This window comes from Branchiostoma lanceolatum, chromosome 13 (assembly GCF_035083965.1).
Source record: "Branchiostoma lanceolatum isolate klBraLanc5 chromosome 13, klBraLanc5.hap2, whole genome shotgun sequence".
NCBI classification, from domain to species: Eukaryota; Metazoa; Chordata; class Leptocardii; order Amphioxiformes; family Branchiostomatidae; genus Branchiostoma; species Branchiostoma lanceolatum.
Genome location: NC_089734.1, coordinates 10,920,789 through 10,946,668, shown reverse-complemented (window position 1 = coordinate 10,946,668; position 25,880 = coordinate 10,920,789). Strand labels below are relative to the sequence as shown.

At 40.7% G+C, this 25,880-nt stretch overlaps 1 protein-coding gene across 3 annotated transcripts in view; it reads left to right on the top strand.

The window, feature by feature from the left end:
- Positions 1–25,880, top strand: part of LOC136447287 (corticotropin-releasing factor receptor 2-like) — a 78,452-nt gene that overhangs the window by 8,634 nt on the left and 43,938 nt on the right. For 2 of the 3 annotated variants that reach the window (XM_066446021.1, XM_066446019.1), the window contains exon 2: positions 21,387–21,459. The gene's annotated coding sequence lies outside the window, so the exon portion shown is untranslated. Of the gene's footprint in view, positions 1–21,386; positions 21,460–24,085; positions 24,282–25,880 lie in introns of those variants that run through there. The other variant, XM_066446020.1, reaches the window with a different exon arrangement.

Sequence of the window (25,880 nt, the reverse complement as noted above, 5' to 3'; positions counted from 1 at the left end):
GAAAACAATACCTTATTCTTGATAAACACATTAGTGGTATAACATAACGTCAAAACTAGAATTGATGAAAAAATGATAACATATAGTTGACTCACGTGAGGTATTAATTGTATATCTATAAACGGATTATATACCCGTCATACTAGTACTCATGCTTGTACAATGTATATCTGTATAAAAACAATATGATGTTGAAAATACCAGTGTCTTGATGACTTTTACAATGTCAAACAGTATTTGTCAGTGCATCACTTCGGCCGAAATCAAAAACAAAGTTAAAACCTAATTTGTTCAGAGCCGTAACCGATAACAATTTTTTTCTTAGGCCTAACTAGAAATGCATTCTCATGGTCAATAAAGTAAATTAGACCACTAGAAAACTGCCACAATCCCATCAATCATACACAGTGCAGCAGCACACATGGACATCAGTCACCGCATGGAATATCTATGAGTCCTCAATTCCCCCCCCAAAAAACCAGGAAAGTCTTTCGTCCACTAGGATGCAGGAGAGTGCTGACCTCTAGTGACCTCCGCAGTACGTTCACCCAGATGTAGGTCCCGTGTTTGAGGAGAGCTACACCTCCAGCAGGTAAAACACCCACACACACATTTATCGAAAAGGGCAGAGGTTCTTCCCGCGGCCACTCAATGTGAGTGGATCAAATATATCTGTCCGGATATGCATTTTTTTACTCTTCAGTACAAACCTGGTGTATTGCGCTATGATGGCAAACAAATACAAATAAACAACATGTTGCCCATTAGCCCACTTGTAAGTATGACCTAGACCGACTGAAAACTTTGGCATCAAAACATTTAAATATCTTGACATACAAAAAGGATCAGTGATTCCGATAGTATTGGTTACTGTCCAACCTAAACTAAAGAAATTGTGAAGTTGGTATGAAGCACAAGACCTTCAAAATATGGTACTAGTACTAGTAGTGCTACCAAATACGCATTCCAAACACAGTCGAATTAAGTTTTTCGGTCCATGTTGAAAACTTTATCCACCGTACCACCTGGCGTATTGGAATTCTTAAATTATGTTGGTATTTACATAACGTTATAGTTATACATACCTTATACTTCTGTCACAGATGTTAAGAACAAGTTAAGTATTCACACCATCTAAAATATCTAAACACTTTAAAATTGGGCTAGCTAGATCTTTGAAATGTTAATAAGACATATATATTATATATATATAGGAATAAGGGCATAAGAGATACGCCCTTTCCAGGTTAGTGACATTGTCCGGACACAGAAGTGGCAGCGGTGATCTATTATTCTCATAAATTATTCAGATGAATGGTTCTGGTTTACCACCATACGCTACCGAAATAGACATTGATTGGCGAATAATAGACAGCTATTTTGTACTGGACATCTATTATCTTCTGGAGATTGACGTCATTAAATGATAAAATGTAATCTCACACTGTTATGATGACAGTGAAAAATTACCTTTTGCGTCATAAATTAAATGTGCGTATCTGGCTAATGTTCTATGCACACCATTTTAACACTTAACTAGCATTCGTGTACGTTATGTCGCCATTGCACAAAGGTACATGTTATAAATTTTGTCTCTGATAAAAAGACATTCACTCCGTCATCACGTTCAGTCATCGACCTTCGCAACATTATCACAAAACTAGAAACATTTGCGCCATTACCGTATTACATATCTATAACGGTACCATCAACATATTACATATCTATAACCATCAGCAATGCCGACTTTATCGGCATCTTGTGAAACGAAACGAATATGCATGACGAAAGCGTTTTGAGGGCTTTTGTTGAGATAACATGACTTTTCGATATATTCTCATCTGCCCTTGCGATCTACGCCCACGTACGAACATTCGTCATTTTATGACCTTATTAAGCAATACCGGGTGGATTGTCTGCCGTTAACGTTTCATTTACAGCTCCATGTTTTGCTTTCAATGACATCTTTTATTGTTGAGATGCTCCATATCTCAACGATGCGCAGACAGACTAGTCATAAATATGTAATTACGTCAGGCAATGGCAGTTTTACGAGCCACGCTACACTTTTATTGCCAGGGTACTACATTAAGCACAATCGAATTAGGGAGCATTAAATTGCACAGCCTGTGCAACAGTTTAAAGGGTTCTTTTTTCTTTTAAGCACGTAAACCACTCAGTTGGAGTATTTGTCACATGATCATTGACGTATCTGTTGAATATATCAATGGTTGTTGTTGTCTTTTTTGTAAAGATTTCAAAGCGTGCGGCCCGATTGGTAGCGGCCTCCCAGTTGAGCTCCTGTTTCCAATTAGTTGGTGACTGGAAGACCCCGGTTCGAATCCGGGGAAGGGCATCCTGGTTGGAGCTGCATTCGTCTTACGGAAGGGACGTAAAATGGGGTCCCGTGGTCGAGGAGGTGCCTCGAGCATGTTAAAAGGCAATACATTATTACTCAGATGAATGTGAGAATCAGCTATGCTGTACGACTTGTCTTACTCCAACACATGAAACTGATGAGTGAATTAAAAGAAAACACAATACTATAGTATCAGGCAGAATCGTCAACGTACAGGAATCTAATAGCATGTCTTCGTCGTAAATTATTCACCCAAAGACGATATTTATCTCAAAAGACAATCTGATTAATCAGTAACTTGGAAAAACGTCTTCTTATCTCTTCCTCCATACACACTCATCTTCCTCGACATCATAAACCTATTGCCTCATGTATAAGACATACAACACACCTCAGCTTCAAAGGAAATGTCAAGATACAAGTCGATAAGAAACATTCGTCATCGTGATGCTACGGTCTCAATTGGAAATGGGCTGGCGATACGTAGGGTGTCCCACGGTGCCACGTAGGGTGACTTGGCTATTTTGGGGGCAGGCCGGGCCCTGCGGTGACTTAAACTAGGACTTAAGTTCAACGCGGGACCCGGTAACAAATAGACGCCGTGAGCTATTCGTGTGATCACGTGAGCACACGGTACCACACGGTACACTGAGACAAATGTGTGGTTTCGGGGCCCGGCCTGACGGGGTCCGTAGCATTACTTTAACACACCCCCGTTGCCGCAAGCTTCAAAAGACGTGTCGAGATAGGAGTCGATAAGTAACATTAGTCCTCGTCACACAGTCATAATGGCCTGATAAGAGAAATGAAGAGGCCATTTATCATCAGTGCGTTTGATCTTTTTCTTGAGTAATATCTGTAGTCACGCCTGGGAGACAGTGACGCGCGTGATGTATGAATAATTTATCTCTTGGCAGAACTGTACCGTTACGGAATATAAAACATCAGATACGTTGAAGACAGCATAATAATGGCAGGAATAAAGGTAATAACTTCCAAGATACAAATGTAATCTAGATGTATACAGAGTGACTACATATACCATGAAATATTAGGATTGTCTTAAACATTAACGTTGTCATCAATATAAATCATACCAGAATGAATTGGTGATTATGTGTACAACATAAGGAACACATCATGGGTTTTCTGCCAAGGATTAATGTTATACCTATTAATTAATGCCAGAAACTATCATTAAGTATGAGCTCTGTGACAGTAGATTGGGAAAATTTATGATAATAGAGTCACAAATAGAGCGGCAAATGACAGATCATAAGTTTTCAGTCATCAGTGCAGAGTTGGGCGGTGTACGTTATTTGCCAGTTGACGGAACAACTAGGACAGGGCAAACAACGTGATTGCATTAATTTGGAAGATTTACGATTGGTCTGAAATTATACTTGATTGACACACAAGTTTTCCGAGAAAAAGTTTGCCATGCACTCTTAGGGCCCGCTCACACTTGTGCGTGCATTCAAGTCCGCATGAGTTGCGTATTGACATTTTTTGGCTTAGGTAAAAAAGTTTGCGAGCAAGAAGTTGTTTTTAACGTTGACCCACCGTTGTGCGGCCTGGTTATCAAACAAACAAACAAAAATTTTCGGCCGCAAACTTTTTCCTAAGACAAAAAATGTAAATACGCAACTCATACGGACTTGAATACACAAGTGTCCTAAATTGGATTTGTGTTGCCCTTGACTTTATAATGGGAATATCATTCAAAACATACAAGTATGACCAAAATGACAATACACAAAGCTTAAAAAGATTCGTTTTTTGCCGATATAATTCGCTGAGTGCTTTGTCAATTCGATCGGCCGCAGCGACGCCGCCAGCGTGCCGCGGGTCCAGTGAGAGGGGGGCTTGAGCTACAATGACAGTACATGCCACAATAATCAAATCCAAATACCGTACGTTCTTGAACTAGGATTATTGATTCATGACTTATCCTTCATGACAAATAACCCGCATGTTTTCACAATCGAATAAATCAGGATGCGAACAGAAATGTCAGTGGATACTGAGAATAGATAATGACATTTGAGCCGCATGAATGGCTCAGAAGCTTTAACCTTGTGCAGTTTGTACGTACATTTCAATCGATATCACAGTACATGCACGTAACGGTAATTGCTTTATGACGAAAATAACACGCGGCACAGAAATATGATACCGGGCAGGTTATCAAAGATTAGCCATCATACTTGACTGTTAATTAGTATCACCGAACAGAAACGTGCGCGTGTACACGTAGTGTGGTCGAGTGAAATGTCATACATATCCAGTACACGAATTTTAAGACTAAATCAATGCGCACCAACGTAGACCTGGGATAAAGAATCCACAAATTAACTATATGACCCAATTTGATATGTGATATTTAGTTGTCAACCGGCGTAAGCTCGAACGCACTGAAGTAAGTTTTGACTGCATCAATACTTTTCGTAGGGACGCTTACAAGTTGTAGCTAACAGTAGATTTGTACATGATTATACGCTTTTTGTTCTCAGGAAAGTAGCAGGATCTTGAAATGGGGCATCGTTGAGTCGCGAGTGTATCTATTAACCCAATATTTGAATTCATATTTTGCAAAGGACGCACTGAAAAAATGGTTTGACGTTTTCATGAATAATTTAGTCAAGTGTAAATTGGACTTGACATAGGGATCGCGAGACGAGCGTTCAGCAATGATAGTCAATCGATTAGTTGTCAACTACCTTCCTGATGAAGCTGCATTCTGACAACAGATGTAATTCGTACCGAGACCTCAGCTGTGAAGTCATCTTTGGTCTGATTATGCGAGCCAGATTTTTGGCATGAACCTGGCAGGACCGACGGAGAAAACGACATGACGAATGAGCAATTGCAAAAGATGTAATCAAATAAGCAACGAGCATAGTTAGATTCATAGTCTGCTCGAACTCCAAGGACACTGTCATTTAACGTTCAGTGCATCTTCTTCAAAACATGATGTTCTTTGAACAGTGTCTTTGACGGAGAGTTGATTTTATGTATCTATCTCTTGATTCTTTTTAGTATTCCTCAAACGCATCCCTTTGGCAGAGGCCTAAAACAAACGGTTGCAACACACGTTTAGATAGTACACTTGCACCATGAGCCAGCGCTATTCCTATGTTATAGATCGAACACCTCGAAAATAAATGCATTGTTGCTTTGAGTTGTGGTAACAGATAATTGAAGATGTGTATCAAACCGCAGAGATCATACGATGATAAGACACTCTTAAGCTAAACACAGATTCTGAACGATCGTTTATATAATTGAATAAATGTCAAGATAACAACGTAAAATTAATTCCCCTTGTGTGCCAAACTGTAGCCGACAGCAATACCGATAGAACGTTCATCTTGAAAAGTTTGACTATGGCAAACCATCCAATGATGTTTCTTCATCCTTAATTCAATCAAGTAGCGATTCCCGATCGCGATCTGGTACCAGGCCAATAAGTACCAATCCCCTATTACTCCACAAGGAGATTTACGTTAAGAAGTGTTTGAACGGAATCAATTGATAAAGACATACATCTCTTGCCAAAGTTCATTCCAGCACCAATGGTGCATACATGTAGGGCGGTGCCCATCTCCGTTTCAGTAGCCCTTGGGCCACACAACTTTGTGCAATCACTGCAGCAGGGGGCTAGCCACTGGTAGTGGTGTGTGTTTAACTTCCATACTAATTTCCAAATGCTCAGTGCTAAGCAGAGAAAGCAGCATGTACCATTTTTAAAGTCTTTGGTATGACCCGGCCGGGGATCGAACTCACGACCTACCTCACGATCTACCCACTAGGCCATTGCACCGGTTGCGCTACATCTCTTGGCACCCATGAAAAATGCCATGTTTGCGTTTTCGACATGCTCTTGCGCCTCAACAGGCAGTAATCAGTTCCACTGAGTAGGTAAATTGGATATCGAATAAGGGCTGGGGAGCTGTTTGTTGGAGATAAGGTCCTAAGATACCATTCAAGTATGAAGTATGAATCCAATGATAACCTCAGAAATAATAGGCCGTCGCTGTAGCAGCCACGTGAATCACAAAGAAGGCAGTCAATGCAATACTTAACATACACATAGAGTGAGATCCTAACCTCCACCAGGCCTTCCTTCGGGAGTGCGGATAGTAGAATTCGGCAGTAAAAAGGGATAAGTGGCCAGTAGTTTCAGTCCACTGTAAGGTTAACATCTCCCCCTGTGCCTGCAAATAAAACCCTGTGGTGGACAAACCCTCCTGACAAATATTCTCCCTATAGCCGGCGTAGTTAGTCTAGAGACTAGAGAGATTCATGGACGTATTTATTGGCTGAATTCCCATTACAAAGCCACTAGCCCATAGTTAACAATATCATTTGAGAAGTATTCATAACTTTGAGTCTCGCATGTCTTTAGTTAAAGTTACGGATCTGGTATGTTCCAAAGTTCATTGTATCCCATTTGCAAAATCGCATTCAAAAACAATAATGTCTACCATTAACGTTACGTACGGCAATGTCATTTTCCATGAAGGGGTTATGCCGGTACAATGCACAGTCATTTGTAACGTAATGTCATTTGTATCACATACATGATTTTGCTCAAGCAAACCTGGGAAGTTTGGAACAGACATTTTGTATTATGATTAACGAACAAAGTCTGGCAATGCGCTATTTCAAGATACGACATAGTTTTATCATGTTGTTATTGATGTTTCTGTCTATAGGGCAATTACTCTCTCTTAGCTATGCACTTAGCAAGGGTAGAAATATAGCTGATAAATAGTTTATAAGCCTGAAATGGATGGGTTGAAGTATATGATTATGAATCGCTGTAATTCCACCGAGAACATGCAGAAGAATGCACCACTTATTAGAAAATCGGCAAGAATATTGTCACCAGATGTGTTTAGATCAGTTAGAGAAAAATAACCTATTCTCTAGTGGGATTAAGAATACATTAATGGATATAAAGTACACTTGTCATCCAACAAAGTTTGGATACCATTCATTAGGACCTAATCCATCAGGAATTGATGCCTTTAACGACATGGCACCTAATGGATCCTCTGAATTAATAAAAACGTCACGAGTTAGTTTTCTTAATCTAATCATCACTTCCCACGAATCAAATTACCAGACAATTCCATCATATTAACTGTCAATTGAGGACAGTTACACAATCCAGAATCACTTATGCTTTGTCAAATATCATAGCGTTTAGCGCAATTTTTACTTATAAGGTAATCAACAAATACGTACAAACCTAATGTACTCTACGATTAGTGTTTACATCCTGATTAAGTCTACGTATATGGATGACATCCGCGTGCGCATCATTTTTTTTCCGTTTCCAAAAAATAAGAAGTTTTGGACCGTACTGTAAATCGTACAAAGCAGCTGAAAAATGAAAAAATATATGCTGTAAATTGCACCAAAAAAGAGAATATTTCGGAAAACGGATACTAATGTCGTCGAATGCCAAAAAGTCAATTCCTAAGCCAAAGAAGATGTGAAAGAACAAAAATTAATCATTTGATATACCATACTTTGTGTCTTAAGTTTTGTTTATCCTTCCTGACCACGTAGATTTCATATAGCATAATGAAGAGAACTTTTTTGGTGCCAAACTTTTTTTTCATTCGCACGCTCGCATCAGTTTTGGGGTTCCCAGAGGATGTCATCCATATAACCAAATCAACATGGCTGGTGATGAATTCACAGGTAGTGAAGGCTGGCTAAGATCTTTTTGGCTGGATGATAAGATAAGAAGCTAAATGTTCGCAAATTGAATTAAGCACCCCGGTGCCTCCTCCTATCACGCTCTGTTTAAAACAGACAGGAAATAGACAGAGTCTGGATATTATTCATTCTAGAAAAGAACGACATTTTCGTCTTTATCTCAGTTTGAAAGATGGAAACAATTATACCAAAGGACCTTATCTTGAGTTACTACTTTTGACTCCAGACGTTGGTTGTCTGCCAAGTCGTCTTTGAGACAACGCGACGCTGCTAAGAACATAGGACGTGCATTGCATTTTTCTTACCTTTAACATTCTATATGTTAGAAATCCTACAATACTATAGTGATATTATAGACTTTAGTAGCAGGGCAATGATATTGAGTTTCAAAACAATCATTGGTATAAGCTTAAAGACCTTTGTATCAAACGGTTATTATTTCTACTGCTATACCTATATATCTAATGTTAATCCTACTTGAGCTTCAGGTAATGTTGCTTAATTATTGAAAAAATTCCTGGTGATTTTGGCCCATGTTTCGAGCTTATAGATAGTGATGCAATGTCTGTGCATGTTTCAGAGTTAGGATTTATGAATGGTCAAAAGAACGATGATCAGTAAAACAAATAAACAATTCATTCACATGAATTACGTAAGAATTGTACTACAATATCAAATTCAGTATACTTTCAAGGAAACCGAAGTATTGGACAGGAATTCATAAAATTCCATAAAAACCTTACAGTAAAGAGTAAAGGATTTTAAAACTAGTACTCACGACTGTAAGTTAAAAGCTATGAGGAGCTTTCAGGTGCATAAAAATCATCCGTAACTGGCCTCTCCCTCCTCGCAAGTACAACTTACTAAAAGCTACATTGTTTCTCCTCATGGTTGGACCATGTAATTCTTTTAACATATTCTTAAAGGTATACCCTAAGCGATTTCAGGGGGTAAAACTGGTATTCTGGATATGGCAATTTGTATGCAAGTGACATTTACTTTACCATATTAGCATATTTGCATCATTATTTCATACTTTGGGCGTTTAAAAAGAGCACAGAAACAAGCCACAAAAGGAATATCTTATTTATGGGTACCACCCTGTAAGCAGCCCAGAACGTGTACCTTTTTCAATAAATGCATTTATTCCTATAAAATTGTCTATTCTATTGTACTTTTCTTCCTTTAGTCCTTTAGTCCTTCAGGAAAAATGTGGCCCCCACACCCATGTACAAACATGACGTCTATGACTTATGATGCCAATAACGCTCCAAGCACAGCTATCTGTGAGGATGGATGGATCTGTATTTGCCGGTTGTTAGGAGTTTGTGCAAGAGTGCCGCCATTGTAACCGAACCATTCATCAACTTCGGGTTACTGCGGTGTCGCAAATTTGTCTCCCGGATTTTGCTGTCCTCCCCTTTCATCTACTCCTATGTGCGATATTTGTCACTGAAGGTTTATGCAGGTCGAGTTGAACATCAAATGTGAACTATTGGAAAGGGTGACATGTGATGTATGATGCGGTTAAACGGGCAATTTTCGGGAGATATGACAGATATATATATACACGCCTGAAGTACTAGTTTTTTCCTCACGTGAAAGCTACATTTGTATCTTGTTTGAAACCGGTTTATACTACAGTCAAACCTGTACTTGTGACTACCTTTGCATAAGGACCACCTGGCTATTGTGATCCCTTGTTTGTGGCTTATTTTTCGCTTGACACAGGCGTTGTCAAAGTATCTTGTCTGTAGTGACTACCTCTCTACTATGACCATTATCTTCAATTCTCACTGTGGTCACTGTAGGCTAGTTTGACTGTGCTTTGAAACATGGCACAATATACCTTGACACCCGTATCACATTCTTTCATAATGATTTAAAGTGATACGTAAATGGAAAAGAAACCATCTGTGACATTGAGGGGAAGTATTGCGATTGTGACGTCACGAATGCGTCATTCTTTGACTTCATGAACGACCGGCGGTGTGCGTTGGACAAGAAACAAGTGTCAGTTACGCCATCGCCCCCCTCCCCACGCACACTTTCCAGAAGATTCCACCATCCGTCAACATATTTCACACCAGTGCCAGATACCCTGATCACCTCTGTCGTCTGGTGAGCGTGATTTATGAGGTAATCGTCTCAGCACCTCAACAGCAATGAACTACTGTATTACACAGGGTGGTACAGAGAACTTTTCAATTTCGGTCTCATAATCTAAATCATTAATCAGACGAACTTCTCGTTTAGATGCGAGAAGGGATGTACAGACGAGAGATAAAGAGCTCATCCGAGATGTCCTGAAGGACAGAGAGGGATAGGTGCACTTCCTGGCTTCAGAGAAATTACAAACGCCAATCATTTTTGTCTCGACAGCTACTGGTTCATTCTAGCCTCCATAGTAGGATTCGCGTTGGTCTTTTTTTGGGGGGGGGGGGCTTCTTGTGTACTGTTTTCTGGTTAAATTTTTTTCCCAAGGACACACTATCGGTGGCGCCAAGGGATTCGAACCCGGGACCGCTGGGTTCTAGGCCGAAAACTCTGCCGTTACGCCTACGTGTAATCTAAAATCACATTTGTTCAAACTTTCGCAAATGCAGAGCCATATTGTTGTCCTTCGTTGGATTTTGTACGCGGCCTTGCCCTTAGTTTGCTGAGTGGAATGTCATACCCAGATGAACATGTTCAAAACATGTTATTTTGTTTATTCACACGGCTATTTCAGGAGCGGAAACATTTCGCAACAAACTGTAAACGTGCTGGTCAGCATGTGACTCTGGTTTGTTGTATTTGTTGTAAGCAAGCAAAGGCAAGCGTGTGTGAACGTATTCAAGCGTGTGTGAACGTAAGCAAACGTGTGTGAACGCAAGCAAACGTGTGTGAACGCAAGCAAACGTGTGTGAACGTCAGCAAACGTGTGTGAGCGTAAGCAAACGTGTGTGAGCGTCTTCAGATATTTATGCTGAACGTAAGCAAACGTCTGCGAACGTATGCGGGCGTGTGTTACGTAAGCAAACGTGTGTGAACGTCAGCAAACGTGTGTGGACGTCAACAAACGTGTGTGAACATCAGTAATACGTGTGTGAACGTAAGCAAACGTGTGCGAACGTGAGCAGACCACCGGTGTTCCAGCCTCTGAGAACCCCTGGGAAGACGCACGGATGGTTAAATCTAACTTCTTTTGGCAGCGTATTTTCCAGCCAATGGTTGGAAGAATGGTTGTCACTTTGAATTTTTAGGCGGCTTTAGAAATATTATGAACATTGGAATGTAAATAATAATAGACTTTTTAAACCAACTCAAGAAACTGCGACATTTCCATTCAGCAACGAGTTGAAATAGGCTTCATTAGAAAAATCACGTTTTTAGGATTTCCTGTATCCTTTGCAATCTAAAATGACGAGCGTAGGTATACTACGTCGGGTTGGTTTTAAAGAAAATATCCTCCTTTACATCTGCTCATGGCTCATTGTGCACGTGTCCCTTATGTTGATGTTTTCCAACATTTAGCGCACTCATGACCCAAACCATGGCACCTGGCACCAATACTATCAACAATCAGAAGCAACTGTACCTAAACAAACTACACAATGACAAATACAGAGTAGTTATTATTGGGGTTGCGTGAGAGGAGACGATTATTTCTCGTTGGCTTTTGTTGAATAAACGTGGAAGATGCTATTTCTAGAGCTTGTGGAGTTGGTAGAACAAAGGTTTTATAAACACGTTTGAGGGTCATTTCCGTGCAACTCCGTCCCAAAATACAAGATGTTTATTAGTCGTTCAGCTCAAATGATTAGTTCTCTCTTAAATAATATATGCTACAATATGCTTATTGTACACACAGGGACACTTATATCTTGGTGACATGAAACTGTCACACTTATATGTGCGCTGAGCATTTGTGGTGAGCAAGTACGTTTCCATACAACTCTTCCTGCCATACACACATACGGTAAGTTTTTTTCACTCATAAGTTGTCCCCAATGTATCTCATCCTTACAATTGCAGAGACTTTGATGTATGCTTTTCGTCTTCCATCAATTTATTCTTCTGTACCGTTTATTAAAACCGAAATTTCTTACAAGAAGAAGGTCTTTAAGAGATTACTTACTGACTTTATTACTCACTACTTAGTCAGTTACTGTTATTGGGTGAGCCGACTAGTACTGGTCTCTCTTCGCAGCCAGGGGTTGAATTGCGAGAAGCCTACAAATAACGGAACTAATCGCAAGGGTCTGTAAGGCCAATACGACGTAATGTTGTCGCAGTCGCGGCAATTGATTGGACTGTAAGGTTATGAACCACTCACACCGTGTATGACCCTACTCCTTTTTTTATTTGTAGCCCCCTACTGCAGTCTAAACCATCGAAAAAAAGTTAAAGTGTCCCATACATCTTGATCAGATGCGTTGGGGTGGCGCCCATCTCCATTTCTGTAGCCCTTGGACTCCCTTCAATTGGCCTCATAATGCATAGCGAATGCGACACATGGGTGACGGATAGTAAGAAATACAAAATATGAAAACTTTGTTGTCTTCGTTCTTTCTATATATCATGGTTACTTACGTGCTTCGCAAAACGTAGACATTGCTTGAGGCCCCAAAGTGTCTGTTGACCGGAGACTATCTTGCCTTCACACTCATGTCTTAATAGTACTTTACAGTTTAATCCGTAAGTACGCAACTTTTGATATCTAGATATTGACTTTTTGATCGTTTACAAAAAGAAATTGAACTCGTGATATTCATCATTATCATTGAAATACGACTAGAGTGCAACTTAAAACACAGTTTCCACTGAAAGATTCTAGGCATGATGGTAGAAATAAAAGCCATTACAGTAACTACACTGCAGTACGCCCGTCCATTGATACTCTTCATGAACTTAAATTGAAAGAAGCCATCTCTCTCTTCACCCTAGGACCTTTCGGTGAGTTAGATGGATGGAATAGTCGTAAGAACGAACAGATGCCCTGCTAGGGTGACGTCTCGAGTTCTTCTATACAAGGATTGGTGACTCATTGAGCTAGACTCTATCCAATAACCTGATGCATTGATTAGACGGGACGAGATGTCGTTTCCTTCATTTGATTGTAAGAGACGAATGGTTTTAGTAATTAGGTTTCCAACTGTCGCGTTGTTGGGCTGCACCAATTGGACAGTAGCGAATCTAATCAAGTCCCAGACGTCACTCTTGGGCCTGATGACGACCCTCGATGATTTGATTGGATCAGATTAACTTTCCTTCGAGCTGAATGATGGGGTTGATTTAGTGCACTTACGTCAAGGATAAGTGATAAAACAGAGGCCGGCGTCTGGGCAAAGATGGGAGGCCAAGGATGATTTGGCGAGCTAGTTGGAGGCGGTATAGCGCCTGTGTTTCAAGCAACTGTCTGGAAATAGAACATACATTAGGGCCCTGAAAGGGTGCCAAGAAAGTTCTAGTCCTTACAAATAGATACGTATGTCTTCTTAGCCATGCATATGATTTCACAGGTTACAAAGAAGCTAGGAACATTGATATAAATTTGAATTTGGTGAAGAACCACGTAAGTTTGAAGTAATTTTCATCATTTGTTGGGATAAACATTCGCTTTTATACGTTCTTCCTAACTTTGTTTGCTTGGTTTCAACATTTTATTGTTTTATCTCTTCTTACAGATATAATACATGTACTATTATGGAGGAAACCTGAAAATCATATGGGTCATTTGAATGTCCCGGAAATACCTGATTTTCATATATTGCAAACAGCGTTTCGCTGTATTTCTTGAGATTCAGTATAGCTTGGAAACGTAAGTAAAGACCGCCTCACAATTCTTTGGGAACGTTTATGCGTGTTTCTATAAGGACGAAACAGTGAAGTCAATGACTAAAATAGAATAAAAATAGAAAAAATAATAATTCTAAATAGAAATAATTCTAAAATAGAATTTAAATCTCTATTTTTAACCCAATTAATCAGTGGCCAATTAATGGCTCACGACTGCCAGGCCCTTCATATAATCGCCAAGCAGATCTATCAAGAGATAGCCAATAATGCTGACTTTGCCCTTTGGCTTGGGATACTGTCATCGATCGCCACCGATAGATCTGCTTGGAGATTACCATTATTAGTAAACCAGACCTATACAAGTGACCACTTTCCCAATGTGACCATTTTTGTGGTCTCTTGCATTACATTATTTTCTCCATTGACGCAAGCATTAAGAATCCTGCCTATAGTGATGATCTCTAGATTTAATCGGTCCCCTGAGTGGTCTTCTTGGGCAGGTTGGACTGTTCCAATCCAAGTCGCATTTGTGCTGAAGGTCAACCCGACGCCCTTGCATATTAGTACGCCACTCGTAAGGAAACAGATCACGTAAACCATCAAGGACCTGATAAGGCACGGCTTAATGAAAATCTTCACAATTTGTTCGAGATTAACTGCGTCTTGTTAGACTTGTCAGGAGAGCTCCGTGCATGGTAATGTAGGCGGAGACGATAAGGGAACGCAATAAGAAGTCTTAAGATTGGTGATTTCTAATACCTCTAGATCTGAAAATGACTCTTTAAGAAAAACCTTCTGCCCCCTCGTTTTACAGAAAGCTTCCGTTCTAATCTCCAAGCAGATGTAGTGTTAGTGTTTTGCATTTTACCGTGTTTTTCTAGGCTAATTTACTAGTATTTCTTTTACGTTGTGACGGTGTGATGTTAAAATACAAAGAGTTCCGTGAATAACATCATTAGATACCCTGATACAAAGTCAAATCTGCATTGTTAGGAAGATTCGGGAACGCGTCTACTCTTTGTGAATACATTGTGTATTCACGAATGGCGACAGTAGAATAGGTGCAATAAGAATATGAACCGATAGGCGGCGCTTTTGAAGGGTCCTGTCTTTCTTCAATCTCGGCCAATGCTGTACAGTCACTTCGTCTACCGACCAAAAGTAGAATCGCACAAAGTTGGCGTATCTACATGGGAAGGTTATAGTTATACAACTGGCCCCTGGCCGCTCTAGCACTCAACGTCATTTCTACTCATGTCAATGGCTACTAAATACTTTTCGCATTGTACAACATTACCGCATATAGCTTACATTGTATATTGCAGAAGATATTTATCAATAATTGCCAACAGAACTCACTTCACAAAGAAATACTTCACATTTCTGACATAAATACTTTTGTTGCAATAGCTGACACTGCCAGCGTTTGGTTTTTGTTACCACCTGAGGCCATGTTAATTTGATTATATGGATGACATCCTCTGGGGACCTCAAAACTGATGCGAGCGTGCGAATAAAAAAAAAAGTTAAGCAAAAAAAGTTGCCTTTATTATGAAATCTACGTGGTCAGGAAGGATGAACAAAACTAAGGTATACCGAATAATAGATTCCTAATTTTTGTTCTTTCACATCTTCTTCTTTTTTGACTTTGGAATCGACTTTGGCATTCTACGACATTGGTATCCGTTTTCCGAAATATTTTTTTGGCAATTTACAGCATATGTTTTCTAGTTTTTTTACAGCTGCTTTATTCGATTTACAATTACAGTATGGCCGAAAACTTTTTTTGGTTGGAAACGGACGAAAATTGATGAACGCTCGGATGCCATCCATATAATAAAATCAATATGGCCCGATGAACGTTAATCGAAAACGTAACATCTATGTAGCTAACTTCTCGGTTACTTAACTGCTTACAAAGTTACAACAGAAACCAGATGCTGAACACTCTTGTTACATTACACTTTTGCATCCGTCATTGTCAATGTTATTTTGTAAAGTTTCCTACTTTCCTACTTTAGACACATGTTGATCACATTTGTGGTCTCCTGGGAGTTAATTATTTTGATCACTACCAAATGGGGACGTTGGCAACACATACTGCTGCTGTCATCAGGTTATTCCGCCCCCAGACATTCAAACATCCACCGCAAAGTGACCACGAATGAGCAGTGCTCAAAATAAGTGGTTAGTTTTACGCCCACATGCATCAACGTAAACCATCGACTTGGTACTGGATGCTGTGAGACACTTTTATCTAAAGCTTAACGGCTCTGCTATCTTGCTTTGTGGGTGAGCAATTTGTAGCCTTGACTTAGCTTTACACTCTGTGATATTTACGCCTGACTTAGATACGACGTGTACATCGGTTCAGGACAGGTTTATCTCAATGATTCCTAGCCCGCCCGCAGACTACATCCAGCTTTTCAAATAGCCCCTAAATGGTTGTTGGGGGGCGGGAAGAAAAGTCGTGGCTGGCCCCTATGATACCGCAGTGTATGTCGCACCGCGGTCTGGTTTATAATAGTGACCTTGCTTCTAAACCAAAAGGTTTAGTTGTCTTAGTTGGTAATATAAATTACGGTAAAGGCAGGCCCATAGCCTTTTTGAGGCCGTAGGGGCAGTGGGTTGTTATCCACTGTGTCTAGTGCACGGTATTGGAAGGCTGAATTCTTCCACCGCCTTTTACCTCCCCAACCGAAGTTAGGTACCTATTTTTACATCTGGGTGGAGTGGGGGAAAGTTGTGTTAAGTGCCTTTCCTAAAGACACAATGTCTGGCCAGAAACGCCAGGAATCGAACTCGTGACCTTTCGGTCTCGTCTCCGCTAGCCTAGACACTTGGCCATCAAGTTGACGCCCGGCTTCTCTATGCGTGGGCCTGTTTCCTTGGGCTGTTCCCAAACCCAGTCGTCCTAGACCTGTTCCCAAACCCGGGTTGCACGCAATGGGTCGGGGTTACAGTTTTTGGTAGGTATGACGTCATGTCGTATGTCACACGTTTACCTCGAGACGGGTCGTTTTACACTGGCGGCTTCCAAAAGAGAAGATGTCACCGTTTATGTGATTGGTCCCTTGCGAAGGCTCTGCTTCCCCTGAGAAGACCCAACTCTTTCACTGGATTACTTCAAACGTAAGGTAATCCTCATCATAATTCATCATGCTAATGATTGCTTCTGGATATACTGGTTACGTAATGCTTGTGGAAACCTTCTTTTCAACACACCTCCCGGTCGAGCTAGCCTGGAGTCCAGCCTTGTTAGTTTTGGTCCGCTCCTAACGGTCGCTTGTTGGCATAGTGGCAACCGTTGGGAGGGGACCAAAGCTAACAAGGCTGGACTCCTGGCTAGGTCGAGTCGAATGGACAGTTTCAAATGTGCTGCTGTCTTTTGCGTCCGTCAGTATGAAAATGTAGAAAACTTAACAGAATTCAAATCGCCGATTGTCTGTTTTGCAAAGAGTCAAACTCCTCGTTTTCATGCCTGGATTGTTTGTAGAAATCATCATTTTTGTTTCCATAACACCGTAATTTAGAGTCGCACTAGAAAAAAAGTAAGCGGTGATAGGTTGCGTGAGGCAAACATTTGTGTGTGTTTTTGTTCTGTCCTTTCGCACTTTTATCTAAAATGTTGGGAGTAATTTTCTGAAACTTTCCTCCATCCAAGGATCTTTCCTAATCCTGTTCTGTATTATCTCTCTCTTCCCTTGTGAGAGATCACCTGACCCTAAGCCTCTTGGGACATGGCGCCTGCGATCCACAGTTATTTGCCGAAGGCTACGTTACGTAAGATTCAGGAAATGTGCTTTTGCTTCAAATTCCTTTTCAGTCCTACCGTATCAGCATACTGTTCTAATGAAGAACGTTAAACAAAATCGTACTGAGTCGGATTCGTATAAACTATATTGTACACCCCCCTCCCCCGCTACAAGTAGTGGAGTTGCCGTATTAAACCCAAATGCCTTGGCTTTTAATGCATTCCCGAAATAGCCCTGGTCGACCTTGGTCAGTCCAAGGTCAAAGTGGTCTACTCACGTCATTGAAACAGGAATCTTCCTGATAATCCAGTCCACATTGAGCTAGAGATCGTGTGAGGTCATGTAAAGCTTCGCACGTGGTTTACTTCTTTTAGGCCTCGTTGATTCGAATGACATCTTTTAGAAACCCTAAAACTGATGCGAACGTGCGAAAAAAAAGAAAAGTTTGGCAAAGAAGAAAGTTGCCTTCATTATAAATGTAAGTGGCCAGGTAGGTTGAACAAATGACGTAAGACACAGAGTAAGGGCGTATGGTATAGGCTGAACAATAGATTCTTTATATTTGTTCTTACTGATCTTCTTCCTTGACTTTGTAATTGATTTTGGCATTCTACTGCATTAGTATCCGTTTTCCGATATTTGTTGGCAACTTACGGCATATATTTGCTTATTTTGTAGCTGACTTTTACGATTCACATTTTTGGAAACGGACGAAAATCGATGCGCGGGAGGATGTCATCCATATAGTTGAGTCAACATGGCCTTACAAGGATAGAAGAGCCGTGTTGGACAGACAAACTAAACGTTTGATGATCCGTTTCGTGGCGCCAGACATGGTTTCTCTTTCCATGTTTATGTAACTATCTACGACCTCAAATAACAAGAGAACTAGGAAAACAGTGTCATGTGGATGTGATTTTACCCATCATGCGTCATTACCCATAATCCTCTGTGTGCACATTTCATGAAATTGACGAGTACCATCTCTGTGTTTAATGTCATTAAAACCGTCCCATATTCTTGTCTACTTTTGTTCCAACATCTTGGGAACGGCGATCGACAACGTCAGCAATATGCGAGAGAGGTATTTTTCTGTGGTTTAATTTGTCCCATACTCGTAACCTTTTTCAAAGCACGAACGAAGGTCATTGTCGTGGCCTTTCCCTCTTAACTTTGCGTCAAAGTGGGACCCCGACGGCCCCTGGCTTAGCGAAAACAGATGGAGTATGAATTACACAAGCCGAAGCCGACAATCTTTCTCCGTGTTGTGAGGAATGCCGTCGTCTGTTCTAGACGTCAAGGCCCCTTTTGGATGGGTCTTTGTGACCCCTGGTAGCTAAGGTCGCAGCTTTGATTGTTTAAACATTTTGGGAAGAAAGAAAGTTGGAGCACTGAACTTGAATTTCAAGTCCTTCACCTTCCAAGCTTGCCCAAAAATCTTACGTACGCACGATTGTTTATATCCATACAATACTGTCTCCAACAAACTCGTTTGGTGACTTAAATATACGAAGGTAGAGGATAAATCGACTGGTTGATTTACTAGAAGGAACAGACAAGAAGGGCAATCAGACAGACTCTTGCACATCATTCATCCGTGTATTGTCAATGTCTACCTTTTCCTGCCTCCAGCAGAGTGCTGTGGAGAGAGCATTCATGATGAGTTTCACTTCTGAAACTTAGCTGTCGCGCCGCGTGCCTGTGAAGCTGGTGTGTTACGCCGAATGGCGGTTATACCGGCTCTATAGATACAGATACTTGTTAGTAAGTAGGTATGTCGAATAGTTCTCTTTAGAAGTCCATCGACATAATATACTGTAGAACAGTAGTAGTAGTAGTAGTAGACGTAGTAGTAATAGTAGACGTAGCAGTCGTAGTAGTATGGTACATAGAATTAGTAGTAGTAATGATACATAGAATTAGTAGTAGTAATGATAGTAGTAGTAGTAGTAATGATAGTAGTAGTAGTAGTAGAAGTAGTAGTAATAGTAGTAGTAAGTAGAAGTAATAGTAGTAGTAAGTATAAGTAATAATAGAAGTAGTAGTAGTAGAAGTAGTAGTAGTAGAAGTAGTAGTAGTAGAAGTAGTGGTGGTGGTCGTGGTAGTAGTAGCAGTAGTAGTAGTAGTAGGAATCCTTCCATGTCGAGAGGTGGTGGTAGCACCCTGGTATCATGGCCATGGTCTTGTTCAACTTCCCAGCACTACCCTTGCGTGGTAGTCCATTCCACATTTGTGACATATAAATGTAGAAAGTGCTGCCGTGTTATCAATAATGAGGATATATCAAAGGGAGAGCTTTTGAACTTTTGAACAGTTGGACTACATTATACAAATGTACCACTTGGCACGATACGACAATTAGTACGTCACGATGAAGGCACGGAGAAACCGTTTGTCTTTCTAAAGCCCCCCTCTCACTGGACCCGCGGCACGCTGGCGGCGTCGCTGCGGCCGATCGAATTGACAGAGCACTCAACGAATTTCATCGACAAAAACGAATCTTTTTTAAGTTTTGTGTGTTTTGTTGTCTTTTTGGTCAGACTTGAACGTTTTTATGACATTCGCATCATAAAGTCAAGGGTACACACAAATCCAGTTTAGGACGCCGCCAGCGTGCCGCGGGCACAGTGAGAGGGGGGCTTAACTACGTTAGCAGGTTTAACACTCCTTTCTGTCACTAATATCAGACAGAGTTGAATCTCGTTAAAATACTTTCAAGTTCATGGTACTCGTTAGAATGGAATATTTGCCTGTTGCAGCGTTACGAGCAGTATATAAACATTCCTAAGAGTCGCTGAGACAATACCAGCCAATACCAGGCAAAGTTGAAACTTGTTAAAATACTTTAAAGTTCAAGATACTCGTACTAGAATAGAATTGTGGCCTGCTGTGCATGTAGCGTTACGAGTAGTATGTAAACATACCTAAGCGTTATAACTTACATAGGAACAACAATACTGAGATCAGTGATATCACTGCCAATAATGATGTCAGTATGGTTGGACAACCTTAGCAAGAGACAGTGAGGGTTTTCATATAGCATTTCCATATGGGGATTAATAAAATCATCTGGCAGCTCACTAACGATCCAGCAAAGGAAACCAGAAGACCTAGGGGGCCCAGAATCGACCTCGACCTTCCTGTTTCCGAGAACCGCCCACACACCAAATAGCATCACAATCCATCCAGAGTTACGCTGCCCAAAGTGTGCAGAGACACAGACACGCCCCCCTCCCCCCCACACAAACACACCAAAACATGATACATGTATCAAATGACGAAAATAACCTTATGCCTTTTTCCACCACGCGTACAAGTTCAATTACTGCTCATTGACAACAATACCAGACAGAATTGAAACGTGTTAGAATACTTTTTTCAAGTTCAAGGGAGGCCAATGACCCCTTGGATTGCTTCTATTCAAACTTCCAGACAAAATGGCTAAAACACGTTTGTTTGTTACATGTTTAGATGTTTACATATCTATAATCTTTAAAAGTACAGTATGTGTACTTGGTAATATCTACAGCCACGCCATTTTCTGTTATCAAGGACAGACTCACCCCCCTCCCACATCTCAAAGATTCTTACTGGTTGCTTCACACCGCCTTGACCTTGCTCCACAAAGATAACGACAAGAACAGCCGTTCTTGATTTTTTCTGTCAGACGCCCCCGGAGACATCCATCGTCGTCTATTATTGCCGGAGGCTTTAAATATCTCCTCGTGACATTTACTGTCTTCAATTCACTCCTACAGTGCGCACGCTCCACAGTGAGGGGCAACAGTCACCAACTACACATCAGTCGCTCTACGTCTGCTGAACAATAAGGTAAGCATGAAAATTTACTATCAGAAGTTGGACTGCTACAGATTCCAAGTCATTGTCTTACCTTTTGAATAGTGTTAAGGAGTAACGGACAACGTTATTTTATTTCTGATTTCTGATCTTTCCTTATTGGTTATCCGAACACTATGTTATGTTATGTTATGTTATGTTATGTTATGTTATGTTATGTTATGTTATGTTATGTTATGTTATGTTATGTTATGTTAAGAGCCTTGGTTTCAGTGAATTTAAACACTGAATCGTTGAGGATTGTAAAAAACAAAGCTATCGAGTTAGGAATCGTACCAAAGTCTTAATTTTGTAGAAGGGATATTCATTTCTTATGCAATGTGTTTTATCTCTATCTAAAGCAGGTTTTTTTCTGGTCCATCTTTTCTCTGTTTGTGGCTTTTGTTAACATTTTGTTTGTATTTGTGCGTACTCTTAGTATGCAATCGAGATGTCTCTTATTCATTCTTTCGATCGTTTTCGCGAGTCTCCGAACGTGTGCCCTCTTACAATGACATCAACACTTGACTCTTGTCTGTCTAGTACCTATATTTTTAACAAGGCGTGGCAGTAGACTAGAAATATATGTTCAGTGTCTCAATCTGATACGCACGAAAAAGACAAAATATCTATGACTCGACAATGATTTCTTCATATCATAATCACTTTGTCTGCATCTTTCCCACCATGCGTTCTAGTTGTAGTTTTTCAAAATGTGTTTCCAATATTTGTGTCATCACAGGAATGTTTGGCCAATCCTCAGCTGGGAAGACTTTGTAATTCCTAACCAGTGCCGATCGTCATCCGTCTAAACATGCTAGTAACTAGACTCAAGTAAAATAAACCATGTGAGAAAAAGAAAAACACCTTCTAATGTCTGCCCAGTTTGTGAAAATATCAGTCGTGAAAAGTGAAGAAAACCAACGAAATCATACACGTTATGCTCAGTAAGCCAAATAGAAGAGTTACTAACAGCGCGCAAAGTTTGTCTACGAAGTTATTTCGTAAAGGATTCTGTAACCCCTTGGTGACCCGATTCCTATGTTTAATCTGTCCAAAGATGCTCTATTTTTGATCGCTACTAGATTTGTTACTGGGATACTGGCGGTGTGGTTGAAGCGATGTTTGTTTTCTACCGGAGTTTGTTTGGAAACTGCACAATAGGGGAGGCGAACCCCGTTTCTCTACAATTGTCCGTCAACATCAGGCGATGATGGTTGCACGAGTGAGGTAAGAGCAAGCCCATTGCATGTAACCGCCCTTAACATTAATCCGCCGGGTTACATAAATCCGCCACTATGAAAAATAGTGGATTTGAGTTATCTCTAGCTTTATAGTGCAGCACCTCCCAGGTATACACAGTATAGATGTACACGAGTGCATTATACTGGAGGACATTGGGTCGGAGATCTGTTTAGACGTAACTTTTCAGGGTGGCGGAATTATGTACCCTGGCGGAATTATGTTAGCACATGTAGATGTTACGCCTCCAGCACGAAGTTGTGTACTCGTCATAAGATCTAATGGCGGGAATCACTTTACACGGCACATATCTAATATGATTCGGACCAGGAAAAGACAATTCTACATTCCAAGAACTAAACATTAACAAAAACTGTATCAAACAAGTCAGTATTTACTATGAGAAAGCTGCTCAGTACAAAGAAGTACGCTTTTGTATAACAAGCATGATCTGTATCTCTATCTATATACTATTATTAGCCGGTATAACCGTCAATAGGCGTAACACACCAGATCTTACATAGCATTGCCCTTCAAAAAAGCTTCATCTGGGAATAAACTCCAAAGAACCTCTCAGATGATTACATTACATCAATACACCGGGCACACACTACTTTATCAAAATAAAGCGCAATGTTCCTCAACAAGCATAAATTAGCATCTCATTACATCCAGCCTTGCCCTTCATCTGTGAATGAACTCCAAAGAACCTCACAGATGATTACTCTTACAGTGCAACGGGCACACCCTACTTTATCCATTCCCCAAATTCCACTAGGCGATCGCGCTCTGCTCTCGCTGCGGCCTAAATCGGATTTGTCTAATCCTTGATAATGGGCTCGATTTCACAATTGGAATATCATACAAGATGTAAAAGTATGGCTGAAAAGACAACAAAACACACAAAGCGTAAAAAGATTCGTTTTTTATCTATGAAATTCGTTGAGCGCTCTGTTAGATTTCAGGCCACAGAGAGCGCGCGTCGAGAGCGCCGTCCTAGTGGATTGGGGATGGGGGTATCAGCAAGCATAATTTAACATATCATTACATCCAACCTTGCCCTTCATCTGTGAATGAACTCCAAAGAACCTCTCAGATAATTATTCTTGCAGTGCACCGGACACACCCTATAGCTACTTTATCCCAGTATAAACACAATGTTCCTCAGCAGGCATATTTTACCATATCATTACATCCAACCTTGCCCTTCATCAGCGTCTGAACACCAGAGAACCGCCCAAACTCGCCGGGAGTCTAATGTTCCCCCCAGATGGTGGCACTGAGTCAAGGCCGTCCGTGTGTAAGCCCGCGGGTCACTCTTGAAGGTTAAAGTCATGGAATCTTCATCAGTCCCCAGTGCAAAGTGAAGGTGACTGAGTGACTTGATGTGAAAAACTCCATAGCGACGGATGTGTTCTGCCAGTAGTCTGAAGTTTTCAGTGTCTGAGACACGGTCTTCTTGTAGTTTCTAATCGGTAGAAAGGATTCTAGACTGTTAAGTTTGCTGAGTTTGACCTACTGCTGTTTGGAATATTTCTGGCGGGTCGCTCTTGCGAGTAAATTGCCGTCCAAAGGTAAGTGTAAAGGATAACCTAAGGTCTATTTCTGTTTGGTCAAGATATCTGTGTCTAAGCTAGAGGCTAGCGATACTGGACAGAATCTTCCTTTACACGCAAACTTTTGCGACTGCAGATTTTTCTTTTGGATGATTCAGATGACTCTTCTACCACAACTAACTGTCAAAAATAGTAGGAAAGTAAGTGTGTATTTTGAACACGTTGGTAAATAATAATAATTTATTGCAAATTCATGCCCGTAGGCTAATTGCATGTTGACAACAATGTCGAAATACAAATGTAAGGTAAAACAAAGGTATACATGAATACAAAACCATTCTATATTGCTATTCTACAGTAAGTTTCTATATCTACGGTACTAATGCGGGGTTTGATTTCTTCTCTGAAAGCATTATAAATAATGGTAAGTAAAGTAAATTGAAGCCATGTGCCCAACCACAGTACCCGCTTGTGATCTTCAGTTGAATTGCTTGTTACATATCAGTTAACGCTAGGAAGACGTTACAGAATTGTTTTGTCTCCTTGAAGCTTTGGGAAAACATCTGCAGTTGGCTCAGTGTTCAGGCTTTCCTGCAAAAACATCGAATCAGTCACGCAACCGTGCCTCTCTTCTCCTTTGGGCAGATTAGGCTGTAGCACTAATATCATCCGCAAGGCGTCGGTACGTCATGCAACATTGATCCAAGGCAGTTGTGGTTCACTTCATGATGCTCTACTGTAGAGCATCTATCGTCTGTGAGGCACGACTTAGCTTTAATGGTTAAGCGGCCATGTTTTCTCGTTTTATGCAGCCTTGGGTACGCTATCATATCATACCCAACTGTCATAGCGGTTGAAAAATAGCGCCCCTGTGGCCACTATAGCAGAAAGACATCACCATAAAAGACTATAACTTAGTAAAAGAAAGATGCATGGCAGGCTTTTACCCAAGGACTCTGCGTCAATTTCTCACCAGATAGCGGACTGCTTGGCGTCGGCAAACTATAGCGGAAATCCTTCCCGCTGAAAACTAAGTGAATACGTAAGAACAGGGTCAAAAAGGTAAATGGAAGTGACTTAAGGAAAGGCGCACGACTTCAATATTAGCAGTTTCAGACACACCAAAAATTAATAGAAAATGTACTTCCGATTTCTAATGCCAGATGTCTTCGGTTGCTCATTTTTACAGCATCCCGTGCTTTATAATCAGGAACGACCGAAAGTTTTCATTTTCGTCGGTGTGAAGTATTCGATAGTAAATTAAACTTTCTTCTACTTTTATATAGCTATCTTGTCTCCTCTCGTCTATGGTTCCCCAGCTTGTCGTGACGCCAGTGGAAATATAGTAGACATCTCCCTGCTACAAGCTTAATGAACGTCGTCCAAAATCCAATGTAAACGTCAGACCTTTTCGCAAGGCGCTTGACACGAAACCAACGCTATAATCTCTTCATTCGGAGTCCAATATACTAAAGCCAGAACACGTGTCGCTTCAATTTGTGTTGAGTATGAACAAGCTCTGTATAAGCACCTCTTTTGAGATTATTCGTTTGATTTGGCGGTGGCTATACGTACTCTGAGCTTCCCTTCTAATACTTCACACTTTGATTCGAGTCG